We start from the raw sequence: 20031 nt of genomic DNA on the forward strand, positions 1-20031 counted from the left end.
AAAAAAGATTGCAAGCCCTGCATCCATCATTTCATGCCAAGCCATTCGGGAGAGAGAGATCATTTATCTCCACCACTAAAATATTCAAGGTTCCTTCATCAGTCTGAAATCTCATGGCAATTGTGTTTTGGAAACTGTTTTTTTCGACACAATAGTCTGGATTCATGGAGGAGCTAAAGGACAAAGGAAAATTGGTTTACAGGCTACCAAAGGCCGTTGTGTGGAAGGAAGAGAGTGGACATACGAGAGAAGGAGGAATAACAAAAAAGATTAACAATGGCCTGAAGATTCACAGAATGGGAAAGAATGGAACATAATTAGTGTGTGTAGGAGAGATCATGCACTTGCATGGATGAGCACACAGATTGTAATCATGAGCAGCACAACTGAAAGAGTGAAATGAGGAAGACGAGAGAATGGACACAGGGAGACGATTCCATAATTGAGAGAATAAGTGGATGAATGAATGCAGGTGGCCAACTGGCCTGCACTTGGCGAGGATGAGCAAGCAAGAAGCGCTTGCAACCTGGAGTAGCGCAGTGAGGGAAGAGGTTGCAGAGGATAGGAGGTGTAACCTTATGATCAAAGATCAAAGCCAGGTGTAATCGTATGCAAAACTAGAAGGTCTTCATAGAATACTTACCCTGCACAGTCAACTTGGTGCGAGCCAACTCTTCGGTTATTTTCTTTGATCCAATATGGCTGCCAGACCACATGAGCGATGGCATCATATATTTATATTCTCTAATATAAATGTTGTGTATATCACGCTCAATAAATTTCAAACTGATCAGCCTAAGCGTTGTCCCTATCGAATTATGACATCATAATTAAGGCACCAATGACAACATCAATCCCCAATGCGGAGTTATTTACAATGAGCCACGTTTCAATTTTTTTCCATGGAGCAGATTTGGAGACATAGAGGTGCAACGTTTTTCGATTTTTCTTCGATGCCGCCCGTACAACGTGACCTATGACGTCATAATTATCATAAAATCTTTTACAGGAGGAGGCACTCCTATGGTCAAAATTTCGTGTCCATCGGACTAACAGTCGCAGAGAATTTTTTTTTTCATACTGATCAGATAAAGCATTGTACTTATCGAATTATGACGTCATAATGAAGGCACCAATGACATCATCATCAACATATCTTATTCCCCATGGGAGTACTTGACAATGAGCCTTGTTTCAAAATTTTCCATTCAGCGGTTACAGATATGTAGAGATGTAACGTTTTTCCAAGATGGCGTCCATACCACGTGACCTATGACGTCATAATTGTGAATAAGAAATTCTACAGGCAGAACTGCTCCTATGGTAAAATTTCGTGTCAATTGGACCAACATTTGCCGAGAAAATGGATTTTAAAAATGCAGACACGCATGCGCGTGTGTACGCCACACGTGTGTACGCCAAACCCTGCTTTTCACTTCACGAGTGCGGTGTAATGAGATCCCGGCAGTGGGAGAGTGACCATTCCTGGGAATTTGTATTTCTGTCTTGAGATTAAATTTGTGTGGGAGGTCTTGGTTTTGACCGCTTCAAGAGGAGGAAGGTGGGTTGCAGGAACACCAGTGCAGAGTGGAGCACCATTCTCCATTGATCTCCATATAAAAGCCTTGTACACATTGACAAGCTTGATGCAGTTCACGAATGCTGTAGCTCCACAGAGAATACCAAGACTGTAACTGGCATTTGATGCTATTTTGGCAATATGATCCTCCCACGGAAGGTTATGGCAGATAGTGGGGGGGCAACCGGTTCCAGTGACTGCACCTCTTCCAATAGATATCCAGAGAAGAGGATTTCATCGTTTGATTGCAGGTCCTTCTGGAGATATATTGTGAGACCTTGCGGCTTGCCGATGTACCAAGTAAATGATGAGTGGCGTATCTTGTCCTGCTCTTATGAAATGGATTCAGCAGTGGCCAGTCTTTCAGAAGAGTGGCATACATACCATTCTACACTGCCGAGTTATCATCAAAATGATAGAGTTGGTTTGAAAGAGAAAAAGATTGATAATTGATATAAACAAGAATGCCTCTGGTCCTAAGACGCTGCTTTCTGGAATCACAATCTGAAGTGGGAGATCATGGGAAAGGACACTATCAATGGCTACCTGCTGTATCACTCATAGAGGAAATGAGACAAGCGCTTGAACAGGGGGCCCTGAATACAAAAGTATCTCTCTATACTGTAGATCAAGCCTGGATACCAGACATTGTCAAAAGCACAAGATATATCCAGAGAGAAGGTCCTCACCTTTTGCTTGTGATTCAGGGCATTCATCCACTTCTTTATCGGGAGGGGTAACATATACCAGGTGGAACAGGTTGATGGGAAGTGTTGAAGAAAAGACAAAGTTCAGTAACGAATGGTTGGCATTTGATGAGATTCGTGTTGGAAAAGAAATGGACTTTGTAAGTCCTGTCACTTCACAGAATGACTCAGCTGCTAGGCCATGCACTGACATGTATGAACGGTTGAACCAACACAAAGCATAGTGGCAATTAAAGTCTCCATAGATTATGAAGAGTGAACAGGGGTGAGAGGAGACAATAGGGTCAATGTTTGTGGAGGGGGCGTCGGAGTCATCGGAGTTGGAGGGTTGTTAGAAGAGACGAAATAAACAATATGTTGTTATGGAGAGGCACACAAAGCCAAATGTAGTCGGGTATGACCAGTGAGAGGCAGGGATTGTATGTGGAGTGGGGGAGGGAAGAGGTGTGGGGAATGAACACACAAAACAATATCACCACTAGTGCGGGAACTGGCCTGTCAAAGTGGAGGAGACAATATCCAGGGAGACACACAGAAAAGTCCGGACATCCTGCGAAAGGAATGTTTCCATGAGGCATACAATATCTGGCACAACTGCAGCAGCTGGTTAGGTCGGCAACGTTAGACACAGACCTCTGATATCGGTGGTTTCATGGGGTTAGACAGCGGGAATCACACGCAGGAGAACACTCTTGGAGCGGGGCAGGTACGGGGTTGCATAGCCGGGATGGACAGCAACAGGGGTGGGAGTGGAGGCTGGTGGCACAAAGCAGCGTCGTGGACAGCAGGGACCAGGGGTGCAGGGACAGGATAAAAGAAAGAAGGGACACATTGTCGTTTGTATTGTTTTACATACTCAATGCGACTCTCGCCACTTGTCTGATCACATTTCCTGTAAACCCAGACTGTGAACGTGGAGTCCGGTATCTCTTTTGAGTCTGAGCAAAGATGTTGAGTGTTTGGAGTTGGCTAGGACTGTACGTGCGAGTTGCGATGTGGCTCTGTAATTGAGCCGGGAGCACAGTGAAGGACAGTGTTGGAGGAGCTGAAAGGAATTGCGTGACCGAAAGGTTTGATGGTGGGAGAGGCATTACAGAACACATTTTTTGTTTGTGTTTGTATACAAGATCGAGGCTCGCGTAAGAGCGAACATTAATCACAAAGAAAAAACGGACAAACAAAACATACAATAAAGGGAGCAGGTGACAAGATGGGTGAGAGAGGGAAGCACACAAGTACAACAGCTGAGAACAGGGACATCAGGAGATCTGTGGGAGGGAGAGGGCTTGGGGGGAGGAGGCATGGGAAAGGGGGGGGGGGGGGGTTGGAGAGGTAAATAACACACGGGCACTGCAAGGATTTCCAGCAAAGCAGTCGGTATTCCAAAAGAGTGGATCTGGGGTGAATTAACAGGGGTAGAAAAGATCAAGGTTTTGGATGGGGGAAGATAAGAGATGGTGTGAACAGCTGTTTTAAAGACCTGGAGGGTGGAGTGGGATTGAAGGGAGTGGGGGAGTTTGTTCCAGAGGCGGGAGAAAAGGGGCACGAAGAAGTGAAGGTGAGCAGAGAGTCTTGATTTTGGCAGTTTAACCATAAGAGGGTTGCAGGCAGATCTTGTGCGACCTGTAGGAATATTTGGGGGACAGAGCACAGATAGAGCAGGGGGAGCAAGGCCGGAGAGGAGTCGGTAGAAAACAGAAAGACCACCAACCTGCCTGCGGTGAGTCAGTGAAAGGCCCTCGGAGATAGCTTCATCGCGGGAGATTCCAATGATTCTGAAAGCTTTGGTTTCAACAGCGTGAAGCCGAGCTAGGTATAACATAACGATACCAGGTAACACATGGGTAATAGTAACGAAGACTATCACGAGCTTTATTTATTTATTTATTCCTTCATTCACACATGCATACATTACATGCACACATACTTCATGGTATAAAAGTTTAACTCATGTGGAATTTCTTGAAAATTTGGAAGCCATCAATGCTGACTCATTGTAACTTGTTACTGAATGAGATGAAACAACGAATATGCAGAGGTTGGCCAGGTGTCTCATTGTCTGACTTTACTGCACAATAATACTCACTCTCCTCACTCCGTAAATTTATCACAATTACTTTACTGGAGACATATTGGTTAAGTTCTAAATAATTTCCATGCAGTCCAGACTTACCACCTTGTACTTCTCATGTCTTTTGGACCATTTCAGGAAATTCGGATAGCATTGAGTTTGGGAATGATGAAGACATTAAGGCACATGCCCTGAAATGGTTGTGTCCCCATCCTAATAGATTCCTGTGCAAACTAGAGGGCTGCGATCGGAGATCGCTGATAGTTCTCGGTATTGCCAACTCGTAATATTAGCCAATTGGTAGCACCTTGCTGGTAACATTGGTAACATCGCAAATTTCGCAATTGGTAACATTGAAATTCTGCCTCATAATGAAAACAAATGTTTTTGAGGTTGTTTCCCCCCCCAAAAAAGCGGGACACTACAGACACCAAGCCTAAAAATACTTAATACCTCCCTCCGGAAGCCATAAAACGAATTGAAAAATCTTTTAAATATTTTCAAGTGTTTGTTTGTGTTTTTGTGCATTATTATTTTGTGCACAGGCAACAAATATTGGTTGTAGGTTCTTCAGAATCTGGGAAAGGTTTTAAGCCACCACACGTTGGCCTTGGAGTCCGTTTTGAGGCCACCAAAGGCCACTATAAAGTGTATATTAAGATGCAGGGTCAGGCGGTGCTGTCGTCGACCCGCAGGCAAAAGGTAACCACCAAGTGGCCAATATCTCCATAGCATTTCAGTGTCCATCACATCCTGAAACCACCACAAGGAAAAGCTCATGCAGCTTCCAGCAAACCTCTCCTCCACCCCCCCCCCCTCCCCAACCCCCCCCTCCCCCTAGGCAGCGCCGGGAAGCCCCTGCTCATAGATATATAATTGAAAATTGAAAAAAATCGAGGATTCAAAAATGAAATCATCGAAAATTAAATAATTAAACAATTAATTGATATATGTGGGAAAATTGCAAGCCCCGACTGGGAATGGAACCCAGGTCCTCTGGTGAACCATACCAGTGCTCTGTCGCCTGAGCTATGTAGACCTGGGTTTGATTCCCGGTCTGGGCACGTAATTTTCCCACATATATCGATTGGTTATTTATGATGCTGTTAATCTATGCAATTAAACAATTTGAAAATAATTAATAATCACACAAGTACAAATACATTCAAAGTAAATATAATACCGCCCCCATGCCAAATAAATAAATAACATATCCTCCAGCACGTAGCATTGCCAGGTGCCCCTGGTGCCCGACGATGTCGCCATGCTGCACATGGAAAAATAATTGGGAGGGAGCAGTATGCAATAATTGATTGCTTAATTGCATAATTAAAATAAAGAAATAATAATCGTAAAATAATTAATTTCTTAATCAATTGGCTAATAGCATACCTAAACCACCAGTGTTTCATCTGAAGCTGCAACGTTTTGAAAATTAATTTAATTAATTAATAGATTAATATAAAAAAATAATTGATTAATTAACAAAATAATTAATTGATTGATTAATCAATAAATCAAAAATATCCTTTATAACCACATCACTTGGTCAATCTCTTTCTCAATCTCTTTATAGCCACATCACACTGTCGTGTCCAAATATCAGCTTCCTAACTCAAAAGCTGCCTGAGATATCAGCCAGATGAGAAAGAAAATAAATAAGTGATTAATAATTTAAATGAATAAATATTAATCGTAAAATAATTAAATTATTAATCAATTGGCTCATAAAATACCTCAACCAACACTGTTTCACCGGAATCTGTAATTTTTAAAAAATCAATTGAGTAATGAACCGAAAAATTAAATAATAAATCGATTAATTAATTAATCAATAAATCAAAAATACCCTTTACAGCCAAATATTTTGGTCATTATCGTGTCCAAATATCAGCTTCCTAGTTCAAAAGGTGCCTGAGATATTGCCCAGATGAGAAAGGAAATAAAAAAGTACTTAATTAATCGATAATAATTAAGTAATTAATCAAATAATTGAATAATCAAAAAACAAAAAAATACTATTTTTGCCAAAGGACTTGCTCACTATTATGCTGAAATTTCAGCTTCTTAGCTCAAAGGATGGCTGAAATATCGCCCGGACAAACAAACAAACAAGAAACAAACAAAGTGAAAACTGAATACTCCCTTTCAGCACGTGTCATTTCCCGGCCCCCTTTGGTGCCCGGTGATGACGTCATGCAGCGCGTGGAGATGGAATAGGAGTGGTGTACAATAATTAAATAATTAGATTATTCTTCAAGTGGGACACGGACACCAAGACTAAACACTTAATGCCTCCCGCCAAGAACCATAATGACATCCATATTCCACATCTATGGGACTAGTCAAAGTGTGTACTTGTAGCATGGAAATAAGCAACAGAATTACCATAAAGCAAATAAAAAACAACACAAGAATATAAGGAAATGCAAAATGAAACTTATAACATGAGAAGGAATGGTGGAAGTGTGGTGTGGGGTTGTTAGGTGGTGAAGGAAAAGAGGGGAGAGAGAGAGAGAGAGAAAGAGAGAGAGAGTGGGAGAGAGAGTGGGAGAGGATGGAAGGGGAAGTGAAAGAGAAAGGGGAGGGGGAGGGGGAGGAAAAGAAGAGAGGAGAAGGAAAGGACAAGGGAAGAGGAAATCGAAACAGGGGGGGTGGTGGGGAGGTGGTTAGCCGTTATCTTAATGGCTGCTTTTGTGTTTTGTACAATGTGCAAATAACGTGTTAATATCAGAAAAATTACATGACTTTACCATTTTTAGTCTGATATCCTTGGTATTAGATTTCACGAGTTTCATTAATGATTATTATTATTATTTTATTGTTATTATTATTATTTTATCATTATATTATATATTTATTTTTGTAAGACAGCTTCTTTTAATTTTATATATATGTATGTATATATATACAGACTTGGCATTTAATATGGAATATATATTTTTTCCTGACGGGTTTCCTTTCTGAACTCGGTATATCAATCTGGTGAGTTTCTTTTACGCTTCGGTGATTTCTTTGTTAAAAGAACCATGTCACTGATTGTCTGTCGCAGCAAGAAGTCAATAACAGGATTATATCACAGGTGGCGTGACAAAATGTACGGACAGGTACATTTGACGATTGGCTTCACAATCGGGTATATAAGGGTTGTTGCGTTCTGTATTAGTGGAAAACAACTGCTGCACGTCTACAAAAGTTATTGCCGCTTCCCCTGGAGATGATCCGTCAACTCGACAATGCTGTTTGTCATGGAGTGGTGGCTTTACAAAATTCCGGCATGAAACAGCGTGCTATTGCTCGGCTGTATGGCATCACTCAAGGTCAGGTGTCAAAGATCCTGAAACTAAATGCTCAGAGGGGTGTCCCTACTCCAATACCGAGGTCAGGACGTCCCCGCAGAACCACAAGGAGGGATGATCGCCAGCTGCACCGGTTAGTCCACAATGGCCGTACCAAGTCAGCTAATCGGCTTAGGGCTGAGTGGCAGCAACTGACAAATGTGCCTGTATCCAGAAGGCTAGTCAACCAACGACTGGTTCAAGCAGGCTATCGTGCCAGGAGTCCCCTGAGAAAGCCACGTCTGACCAGACAACACCGCCAGCGCCGATTGCAGTGGGCCAGAGAGCACCGTCAATGGCAGCCAGGACACTGGAATCACGTGATCTTCAGTGACAAGTCTAGATTTCTGGTCTATCGTCAATATGGCCGTGTCCGAGTGCGCAGACAAGTGCATGAAGCCTACAACGAAGATTGTATAGTGCCAAGAGTCCAAGCTGGAGGTGGTGGGGTGACCGTTTGGGCTGCTTTTCATGCAGGGGGCAAAACTGACCTGGTTGTTCTGAATGGAAACCTGAACCAGTTCAAGCACAGGGCCATTCTGGAAGAAACATTGCTTCCATTTGTTCTTGCAGCCTTTCGAGGAAACTTTGTCTTCCAAGATGACAATGCATGTCCTCATCGTGCTCGCATGATCCAACACTTTCTTGCTGACCGTGGTGTAGAGCATATGGAGTGGCCTGCCATGTCCCCGGATATGAATCCGATAGAGAACTCTGGGCAGAATTAACGCGCCAAATCGACAACTTGGACCAGCAGCCTGCCTCTGTGCGTGAATTGTAGCAGGCTATTGTGACTGCATGGCAAGCGATTCCTGTCCAAACCTTGGCAAATCTCGTGAACAGCATGCCTCAACGTGTACGTGCTCTCCTGAATGCTCGTAGGGGTTACACGAAGTACTGAACTGTAATTTTACTGTCCATAATCCCAGTCGTAATTTAACTTTTGTTTTTGTTAAAAATAATTTTTGGCTAATGTGCAAAATAAAGAGTTACTTCTGGAAAACGCACAGAAGTTTAACACAGTACTGTCCGTGAATTGAGTTCGATATCAGTTAACATCACTTTCAAGGATCAATTTATTTGCTTCGAAATGTCAAATGTGGTTTTTGTTTCTTTTAAAGGTCACATTAACAAAATCTAGAATAATTTCAACATAATTCCAATGAACTTTTGGTTCTAAGTCATCTTGAAAAGTAAGTTCACCCCCACCAAAAAAATATTCCATATTAAATGCCAAGTCTGTGTATATGTATATATATATATATGTGTATATGTATATATATATATATATATATATATATATATATATATATATATATATATATATATATATATATATATATATATATATATATAATATATATATTATATATATATATATGTATATACAGTATATATATATATATATATATATATATATATATATATATATATATATATATATATATATATATATATATATATATATATATATACAGTCTATGTATATCTATATAATAATAGCGTAAGGACTCGACTTTGTTATCCCTTTTACGCCGCACCCAGTGACCCAATGCCCACGGCACTAATGGATCTACGATCTACGAACCGCGCTCTTTGTTTATCACGTACAGACATACTCGAAAAATCTGAATTAGCCGACGTTGGGTCCCAAAAGCATCCGATTAACTGCCGATACGACGCCATCTTACGACGCCATCGTATTGGCGTCTGCTGGGCGAAGCCGAAGCAAGCCGTCCGCTGATTGGACAGGCGAAGGCGAAAGCAAGCCGTCCACTGAGTGGACAATCCAGAGCATGCATTTGTGCCGGTGTCGGCGATCGTTGTTCATATACACACTCTTCATTCTCATCTTTCTTCCTAACTTTTACTCGGACAAGCAAATCCCCTATGCCATCCATAATGGTACACTCTATCCATACACCACATCCTCCCTTCCGTGGATCTTCCACGGGTTTCGGCTAGTATATATATTATTACGGCCCGGGGTTCAGGTCTACTTCGAGGGGATTAGCCTCCGTTCCCTCCCAAACTTACCGGACCTGCGGCTGCCGCGCACAAATGAATAACTTAGTACTTCAGCAGGTTGCAAACTAGCAACTACGAACGCTAATTGGTCCGTCACGCGATAGGTTACCTGTACCACGGAACGTACCTACGCACCTTCCCTCCAGCGGTGCACCACTTTCTTTTGTTCCTGGATGTAAAATTAGTCGGCCGAGCAACCATTGGTACCCCCCAGGCTAATGCTAATTTTGTTAGGCCGATCGTTATTCTGTGTGCGAGCAATGGCGGATCAATTTACGAAAAGACATTCACGGACAGAGAGAAAAGGAAACGTTTAACGATTTGATTTATTTACCAATATTTACAGTGAACCTTTTCAATAGGAAAGAAAAAAACGAGACGCAGGAACTCAGCTTATTTTATGCCTTATTACGATCACTACGAATAAACACAAGGCGCCAGCACACATTCACAGGGGACGGGGAGGGGAAAACGGACTTTGAGAACCTGTTGCAAAATGGTTACAAGGTTACCCGATGCTTCTCCTCACGACGCCTTTTGTCTCGACCCTACCAACGAACACCTGGCTGGCAAACGGCAGTCCCCAACACGAGCAGGTAATGAACGTCGGGAACTCGGCAGAGTAAATGCGTTGGGAACCGTACAGGGAAGAGTGCCCGGGACACTTAGAGTAAGCACGTCGTGATCTCGTGCAGGGTAAAGAGTACGTCGTGGCCTCGTGCAGAAAGTGAGTGTCGTGCACACGTGCACGGAGAGGGAGTCCGGCAACCAGCAGAGGGCAATCAAGTGCAGGCACGTGCAAGGTGAACAATGTCCAAGGCCGAAGAGAGAGTCAAAGAACACGTGTACAGCCAATGCAATCCAAGGCGAAGAGTAATGCAGCCACGTACTGAGGCCTGTGAGAGGGTCCGACCAAGAAAGGAGCACAGTGTACTGCCGACAAAGTCCAAAAGCCAAGAGCGAGAATAATGCAGGCACATGCTGAATGAACCAGAGAGAGAGAGAGAGACAGAGACAGAGACAGAGACAGGGACAGAGACAGAGAGAGAGAGAGAGAGAGAGAGAGGGGGGGGGGGGGGAAACGTGGGTAATGCCTTTTGTCACGGCCCTGGCGAGGGTGAGGCGGCTGTTCGGGGGTGTCACAGCTCCCGTTTGGTGGAACCCATCACTCCGCCCCCACAAGCTCCCCTGAAGTTCCTCAGGCCCTGATTGGTGCATATCCCAGTAGTCTTTGGTCTGTGTTCTGTCCTTCCAGACTTTAAATCAATCTGTGGATGCAATCTTGGTGCATCTGCCTGGTAAATTATCTCTTATGAGTGGAGGGCCTATCTTCCCTTTCCCCAACGCATGACATACTAACCCGAAATAAGGGGAAGGGGCTAAGATAGTAGTCTGCTATGAAATAACTATTCTAATGGACCTGTATGGTGGTTGCCATTACTTTTCAGTGGTTTCCCAAAACCGCAACAATATATACACAAAGAATTAAGTTAAGCACCCCTACACAACGAATTAAGGTAAGCACCCCCTAATATATATTCTTTGTGTATATGTATACATTGGCATATATTCTAAGGTATGTGAGATCAAATAATGATTGGTATGACATTAGCAATTATCCATTGATGAAATTGAGTGATCAAAGTGAAAAAAAGTGATTGGTTGAGTCAGTGATCCGATCACGTGGGTCCTACACACGTTATTGACGCAAAGATCGCTAGAGGTCTTCTCAGAACAATGACTGTACGTTAGAAAACATAAACGTCATCCACACTGTCCGTGATGGACCTATAGCTCCATACTTAAATTGAGGTGAAAATATGCCTAAAATTCCCAAAAAATTTCACCTTAAATTATTCAGAATAAAATATTGTAAACGGCATGATTGTTATGTTTTTATGTGACCATAATATCACTTCTCCAGAAAATATAGCAATATCATGGGTATATTACACTGTTTTGACGACAACAAACTTGTAATGTGCGAGGTTGTAAAAAAACGGGGGGGGGTGCTTAACTTAATTCTTTGTGTATATATATAGTGTTAGTGTGAGAAATCTCTGAGGACATCCCGGAGACTCAATAGCTCAGTGGACTGTCACCGCGTAAGTGATGAGGTTCCTGGGTTCGAGTCCCGGGTTGAGTCAGAGTTTTTTTTCACACTAGCCCCACGCAGGAATTTACTTCCTGTTTCTTTAAAAAAAAAATATATATATTGTTTTGTTAGTTTGTTTTTGTATACCGTACTTGGTCATGGCTCGTGTAAGAGCTAACACATTGAACATACAATAAAGGGAGCGGGAGACAAGAGGGGGAGAGAGAGGGAAGTACAACAACAGTGGAGAACAGGGACACCGGGGAGATCTGCGGAAGAGAAAGGGCTGTGGCAGGGTACACGGACACAACAAGATGGACACAACAAAGATTTTGAGAAAAGAAATAGGAATATGAAGGAGGTTGATTTGGGATGGATTAACGGGGGGTAGAATAGATCAATGTTTTGGATGGGGAAAGATATGAGATGGTGGTGAACAGCTGTTTGCATTTGGTAGCAAGATAGCTCAAGCTCAAGCAACAAATGTGGAAGATTTCCAGTTACAGAGGCATGTGGTGAGCAAGCCGTGCCATGTCTTGCCCTTGGCTGCTGTGACAGCTGGGAGATGGGACACCTGCCACAATATCCTACGCTTGTTGGGCGCCTAGTACACACCTGTCTCACCTGCACGCAGGTGTGGCTCGATGTCATGAGGCATCAGGAATGCGCTGCACGTTTGTGTTACCAATGCCGAGCAGACCGACGAGATTTCCGTTGAACCGCAACATGTCCTGTAGATCAAAGCAGCTTCGAATTGAAACAGATATATCCTGCAACCCAATGCTGCTCGCTTTATTTGAATAAAACTGACCCCATTGTGAAATACCAATTACACCGAAGAACTTAGTTTGTGTTATCGCAGGAAACAGACAAACGTTTCTTTTTGCTTACTCTTACATGGAGTATGAATGCATTGTGGTATATTATCTCTTGCAATCAACAAAGTCTCAATCTCTGTTGGCATTTTGGCATCAGTTCCACTGTAATCACTGTAATGAATGTATCTTTAATTATCCACTTCATCCAGTTTTGAAACCTCCTACTCACTCGAGAAACCATCCTCACATACTTCATGCTTAACAGGGTATCGGTTGAGATGTGCTAACCACCTTATGAAGCAAGGAGATGCTGACCTTTCGGGCTTTCACCCTTCGTCGGAGGCACAGAACTCTGATTGCTTAACTACAAATTTCTCCTCGAACACTTACTGCTCTGAATCATCTACCCATAGCTCTTCATATCACATCCTATTGAAAGTGTCTTCAGCTTTCTTGAGGGATCCGACAAGTTGCTACTGTGTCCAGCAGTTTAATCAAGCAGATTGCTCTGGCCTGCAATACACTACATCTTCCACAAATTGGTCCATTATCTCTGTATCTCTGGAATAGACTCCCTTAGACTCATTCCTCAACATTCTTTTATCTTTCTTTCATTGGTTTTGTACTTTCACATCTCCATTTACACTGCTCAATATCCCATCACCGATTCATGTGGTTGGGCAGTTGGCACGAAGCAACGGTGCTTTTCTCCTCAAAAGCAAACCACATGTGATCTACCTGTAACCCCTAACTGCTGTGCTTTAATCTTCAGATGTGCCAACATACAATATCAGAATCACCTGGTGTCTGATCTCTTATCTGTCTCACCAACCATAAACACTTTTTTGCGGTTGTGCTAGTCCTTCACCGATACATGCGCTGCACCTGTTCCTTCATTCTCAAAGGATGGTGTAAAGTTGACACTGTTCTAGCTATAGTTAATTACCTTGACTCTCTCGTTTACGAACAAAAAAAAAATGTTCTAAATCTCCCTTTCTGTACCATCTTAACCCCCTCAATCCCAATCTCCTCAGGAAAAAATATCCCTCCAGCATGAGAGCTTCCCTCCCCTCAAGGTAGAGAAATAGCTAACCAACCTTGACTGCTCCGCCACTACTCCAGGATCTCATTTAATCAGTGTTTTACTCCCGCACTGCTTGTTTATATACTCCAACTACTACTCAGCTCTTCTTGAAGAGCCTCTTTGAGGGCAACCTTCCTGTATCTTGCGCAGTTTCCAATATTACCCCAATTCATAAGAACTAGCCGAAACCCGTGGAACATCCACGGAAGGGAGGATGTGGTGTATGGATAGAGTGTACCATTATGGATGGCATAGGGGATTTGCTTGTCCCAGTAAGAGTTAGGAAGAAAGATGAGAATGAAGAGTGCGTATATGAACAACGTATTTATTGCAATCTACTTAAATGACAACGCTACGATATACTTTTGAAAAATGAATGGATTCGTAATAGGAATCGGCATAGCACCACTCTGGGATTGTCCACTCAGTGGACGGCTTGCTGTCACCTTCGACTGTCCAATCAGCGGACGGCTTGCTTCGCCTTCACCCAGCAGACGCCAATAAGATGGCGTCGTAAGATGGCGTCGTATCGGCAGTTAATCAGATGCTTTTGGGCCCCAACGTCGGCTAATTCAGATTTTTCGAGTATGGCTGTACGTGATAAACAAAGAGCGCGGTTCGTAGATCGTAAATCCATTAGTGCCGTGGGCATCGGGTCACTGGGTGCGGCATAAAAGGGATAACAAAGTCGAGTCCTTACGCTATTATTATATAGATGGGGCCAAAATTGACTCTCTCAACTTCAGATAGGTCAGCCTTCTCCCAAACAAAAGGCAAAAATAAAAGAAAGAACACTCTCCCCTTTCACCTTTAGCAGCACCCTCTCTATCCTCCTGATATCTCTGTATAATGCAAGCAATCTCTGTGTGTCTGTCTGTGTGTATGTCTGTGACCGCTGTTTCTCGACAACCACTGGTCGGATATAAGTGAAACTTGCCAGGTATATTGCTGGGGACCTGAGGATGTGCCTTTTCAATGTTTGCTATTAATCGGACAAGTGGTTACCAAGTTATGGCCATTTATTTAGCAAACACATACGTTTTGTACGTGAATGAAGGAACAGCGAAGGACGAGAGCGAAGGAACGGCGAAGGACGAGAGCGAAGACCGAAGGAACGATGAAAGTTTAAATTTTTCTTTGCACGTACGGTCAAGCTACAGCGAAGGAACCGCGTGTGTTTGTTGTTTCTGCCTCACGGTTTGAAAAATTGAATAATTGGCCATTAAAACTAATTTGCGATTAATCGTAACTGCGATATGCGAACTTCCGGACAGTGAGGCCTTATTTTTGGTACGTACGTCAACGTACGTATGTCCACGTACTTACCTCCGACGCGTATCTTACAATCCTTGCGATTATTGCTTAAATTAGCCCGTCCTCATGCACAGCAGGATATGGGGTTTTGCAATCACTTGTGTGTGTCTGTCTGTCTGTGTGTGTCTGTTTACCTGTCTGTCTGTCTCTGTGTGTGTTTCTGTCCGAGACGTAACTTTTTTTTACCATTTCAGTTTTGTCATCAAATTTCCACCAAAGCTTTAGTATGATAATATGGAGAAGGAAAAATTAATAATTTTGTCAAAAGGTCAAAAGTCAGCATCACTAAAATCAATTTTCATCCAATTGACCTAAAACTTAAATTTACCATTTGAGTTTTGTCTTCAAATTTTCAACAAAGCTTTATTATGAGAATATGGAGAAGGGAAATTAATAATTTGGTCACAAGGTCAAAGGTCAGCGCTACATAAAATTGTCAATTTTCATCCAATCGACCTGAAATTTTAAGAATTTGCATATTGGGTCACCAAAGTGGTTCACGAATCAAAATCTAGAAGCAAATTGTTTTTTTAAAACAACAGGTCAACGTTGCGTAAAATTGCCAATTTTCACCCAATGTCGTGAAATTTAAGGAATTTGCATATTCGGTCACTAAATTGGTTCACCAATCAAAAGCTAGAAACTGATTAATTTTTGCAGATCTAAAGGTCAAAGGGCAAGGCTGCATGAAAACATCAATTTTAATTTTGAATTTTTAAAAATTGTTTTCGTTAATTTGAGGACATGGAAGAAGAAGAAGAAGACATCTGAATACAAATGGACGCAGACGGGTTTGCATTTTCAGATGCCTTCTAGTTTGATATGTTAACAGTTCTAACTAGAAGGCACTCGGTAGAGCGTATACAGTGGCCTGAAAAAGTGTTCACCCCCTTCAAAGTTTTCACATTTTTATGCCCCCTGAGCTTATTACCCTGCACTCACGAAGCGAAAAGCAGGGTAAGGCATTCGTGTGCATGCGTACGTGTGGCCTGTCTGCATTTTAAAAATTCATTTTCTCGGCAACCGTTGGTCCGATTGACACGAAATTTTACCATAGGAGCGCCTTCGCCTGTATAATTTTTTTATTCATACTTATGACGTCATAGGCCACGTGATACGGACGCCATCTTGGAAAAACGTTACACCTCTATATCTCCCAAAACGCTCAATGGAAAAAGTTGAAACAAGCCTCATTATCAAGTACTCTCCATGGGGAATAAGATTTATTGATGATGATGTCATTGGTGCCTTCCTTATGACGCCACAATTCAACACGTACAACGCTTGATGTGATCAAGATGATTTTTTTTTTTACTCTTCAACTGTTAGTCTGATGGATATGCAATTTTGACCAAGTAGCGCCTCCTCCTGTAGATTTTTTTTAAATGATAATTATAACGTCATAGGTCACATGGTACAGGCTCCATCTTGGAAAAAAAACGAAAAACGTTGCACCGCTATATCTCCCAAACCGCTCAATGGAAAAAAATTGAAACAAGGCTCATTGTCAAGTACTTCCCATGGGGAATACCATCTGTTAATGATGATGTCATCGGTACCTTAATTATGACGTCATAATTCGTCAAGTACAACGCTTGATTCAAACAGTATGGATTTTTTTTTATCTGCAATTCTTGGTCCGATTGACACAAAATTTTCATCATCGGAGCGCCTCCTCCTGTAGAATATTTTCATGATAATTATGAAATCATAGGTCACGTGGTACAGGCGCAATCTTGGAAAAACCGAAAAAAGGTTGCACCTCGATATCTCCAAAACCGCTCCATGGAAAAAATTGAAACATGGCTCATTGTAAATAACTCCATATGGGGAATAGGTGATGTTAACGATGACTTCATTGGTGCCATAATTATGACGTCATAATTCGACAGGGTCAACGCTTAATAGTCTGATCAGTTTTAAATTTATTGAGCGTGATCTCTGCAACAATTATATTAGAGAATATAAATTTATGACGTCATCACTCACGTGGTCTGGCAGCCATATTTGATCAAATAAAAAAACCCTTCAAAAACAGAAAGGTTGGCTCGCATCAACTTGTCTGCACAGGGGAAGTATTCTATGAATACCATCTAGTTACCGGACAAAGTGATAGGACTGGTCCACCACAATGGAGAAGTAACCCAAATAATAACACCTATGAGAAATCCCCCCAAAGAAAATTCGAAACGATAAAAATTTTTTAATGTTTTGAAAAATATTTATGGAAGACCGAACCAGGAACCGCCTGAATATATCCTGAAAATGTGGTGTTGATACTAGTGACGTACTAGTGACCGGACATACAGACACACACACAGACATACACACTTCCAGTTTAATTTATATGATGATTATGATAATGTGATTAAATAATATGCATATTAATAATACATAATGGTGTCCGTAGAAGGTAAATAGACATCTAAGAATGGAGAGTCTATACTTCAACTACTTGGCCATTCACGCTTTTCCCCCATTTCACAGAGGGGTCGGGTTGACTTCTCAACCAGGGTGGTGAAAGGAATATAATCACGTTTCTAAATTGTCACACGTTGCCAAGGGACGTGTTTTATGGTTATGAAGCCATGAAATGGTCAATGTGTCTTCATCTTTCCTTCAAATATGTAATGATACAAATGATTGAAAACAGCTTCATCCCTTCCCTTCCTGCATCCAGACCTGAACCAGACATGAACCAAAATCTAATCGGCTTGTTTTTGTCACCTATCCAAATCATCCACCCAATTCTGTCTGAACCCATCCATAACTTTTTGAGATATCCTGCTCACAGACAGACAGACAGACAGGGGTGAAAATATAATCTCTGTCCACCTTAGTTGTTAGAGGTAAGAGCAGCAAATAAAGTGAGATGCAGAAAAAGTTAATTTTAGTCCATCTGGTATGCACTATATATTTACTCATACCAGCAACGGTACCCGCCCTATGGGCGAGGCTTCAATTGGGAGGCCCAAATGAAAAGGCAAAATATCACAAATTGAAGGCTTTTTTTTATTTTAAACGATTCATATAAACATCCGTTGAATCACATCACATGCAAATCATCAAAATCTAAACAGTACATGGCGCCCATTTTGAAAAAAGATTGAATTCTGCAAAACAGAAGCGGCCGCTACACGACTTTCTCAGTCGCACGTTTATGTGTGAAGAGTGCGCGCCGAATCTGTAACACGGAAGCGGCCACTACACCTGTTTCTCAGTCGCTTTGCACACGTTGCCATGTTACTTTGGAGCCGCACGTTTATATAGGAAGAGTTCGTCAGGAGTCGATCTACTCTCTCCTGGTACGTATAATTTCAACAAAAGCCACATCACTGTTCATATCGGTAAATATTATTCCATCGTGTTTGGAAAAACGGGAAAATTGGAAAACTTGGAAAAATTGGGGAAAAATTGGAAAAACAATATAGCCTATTTTACTCTTAGGGGTCCCAGGAATGCCCACCCAAAATATCGTTGCGCTCGGTTGAGCTGTTTTTGCTGTACCTTCGAATGGACGGACGGACATTTGGTGAATTATAGTAAGATAATGTGGCATTCATTTATATCTAATCCTGGAATCCAAGAAAATGCTTTGCATCACACCACTTCTAAGTGTGGTTATATAACAACCTTTAGACATCTAAACAGGCAAATTCAACAGCTTTAGAGTAATGGCGAAACTTTTTGTTGTGCAAATGAAAAAAAAATGGTAAAAGTCACATATGAGAAAAGGGAAAGGTGGAGATGGATTGGAAAGGACAAGGGCAACTAAAGGTGAAACGGCTGAGCCGAGGACATGTGAGCAGGAATGTACGAGTGCTTGTACTTTAACACGTGATTCCATTGGGCTGCTTGCTTGTGCAAGGCTGAAAACCCAAGTGCGTGGTCCAAGTGCTATTATATGGTGTCCCCAAGTGGGTGGGGGGGGGGGGGGGGGGGATGGCATACACAGCATGATGTTTGTCATACCGGGAGGTGATGTGGTGCATATACAACAACAACAATATGCATTTTCAGGCCATTTCCCCTGCTAGAGCAGGGGTTAGCCTTGCGGTCCCCATGACAATCTTCTCCATTTTGCCCTATTTTCTGCATCTCTCCTTGTTAACCCCCTTGCCCGCATTTCTTCTTCCACCATCTTTAGCCAAGTCTTTCTCGGTCTTCCCGTCCTCTACTTCCTTCTACATTCATTTCCATCACTCTTCTCAACCAGTCACTTTCATCCTTCCTCAACACATGACCAAACCATCTCAACCTGTTCCTCTTCACAGGCTCTATTCCCATCATCTTTCGCAATTCATCATTTGTCTTCCTCTCTCTCAACGATACTCTGCACATCCACCGAACCATTCGCATTTCCACCCTTTCCAACCTTAGTTGCTGCTCTACGTTCATTACCCATGTCTCGCTCCCATAAATCATAACACTTCTCACACATGCAGCATACACCTTTCCCTTCAGCTTCAACGACACTCCCCTCCTCATCAGCATGCCACTCAGTTCCCGAAACTTCCTCCTTGCACATCTCACTCTAGCAACCGTTGCCGAGTCTGATCCACCTTCTCCATTCAGCATGTCTCCGAGGTAGCAAAATATTTTCACACCTTCCAGCTTCACGCCGTCTCCAAGATCCAACTCAACATTTCCCCCATCTGCAGCTCCCTCTGTGCACACCTTACATTTGAATGTAGCTGCCACATTGGTTAATGACCCTCTCAGACCACTACATTTTTGGTGAACCCACTCAGCGCACATTGTACATTGAATGGAGTTCACTCCGACACCCTTCCTGCAGACAGCACATGGCCACTTCCCAGTTCTTTCCACCTCACCACATGCTTTACCACTTGCCATCACCTTCGTCTTTCCGATATTCACCTTCAGACCTTTTGTCTCCATACATTCCTTCCACTTGTTCATCTTTTCCTTCAGTCTATCCATACTTTCCGCAATCAACACCAGATCATCTGCATACAACAACTCCCACGGTAAAC

At 42.3% G+C, this 20031-nt stretch overlaps 1 protein-coding gene across 4 annotated transcripts in view; it reads left to right on the forward strand.

Moving 5' to 3' along the window:
* Positions 1 to 20031, forward strand: part of LOC137421248 (TOX high mobility group box family member 3) — a 231009-nt gene that overhangs the window by 169721 nt on the left and 41257 nt on the right. The gene's annotated exons all lie outside the window — the stretch shown is intronic.

The sequence above is a fragment of the Myxine glutinosa genome, chromosome 2 (genome assembly GCF_964187855.1).
Source record: "Myxine glutinosa chromosome 2, kmMyxGlut1.1, whole genome shotgun sequence".
Taxonomy (NCBI): domain Eukaryota; kingdom Metazoa; phylum Chordata; class Myxini; order Myxiniformes; family Myxinidae; genus Myxine; species Myxine glutinosa.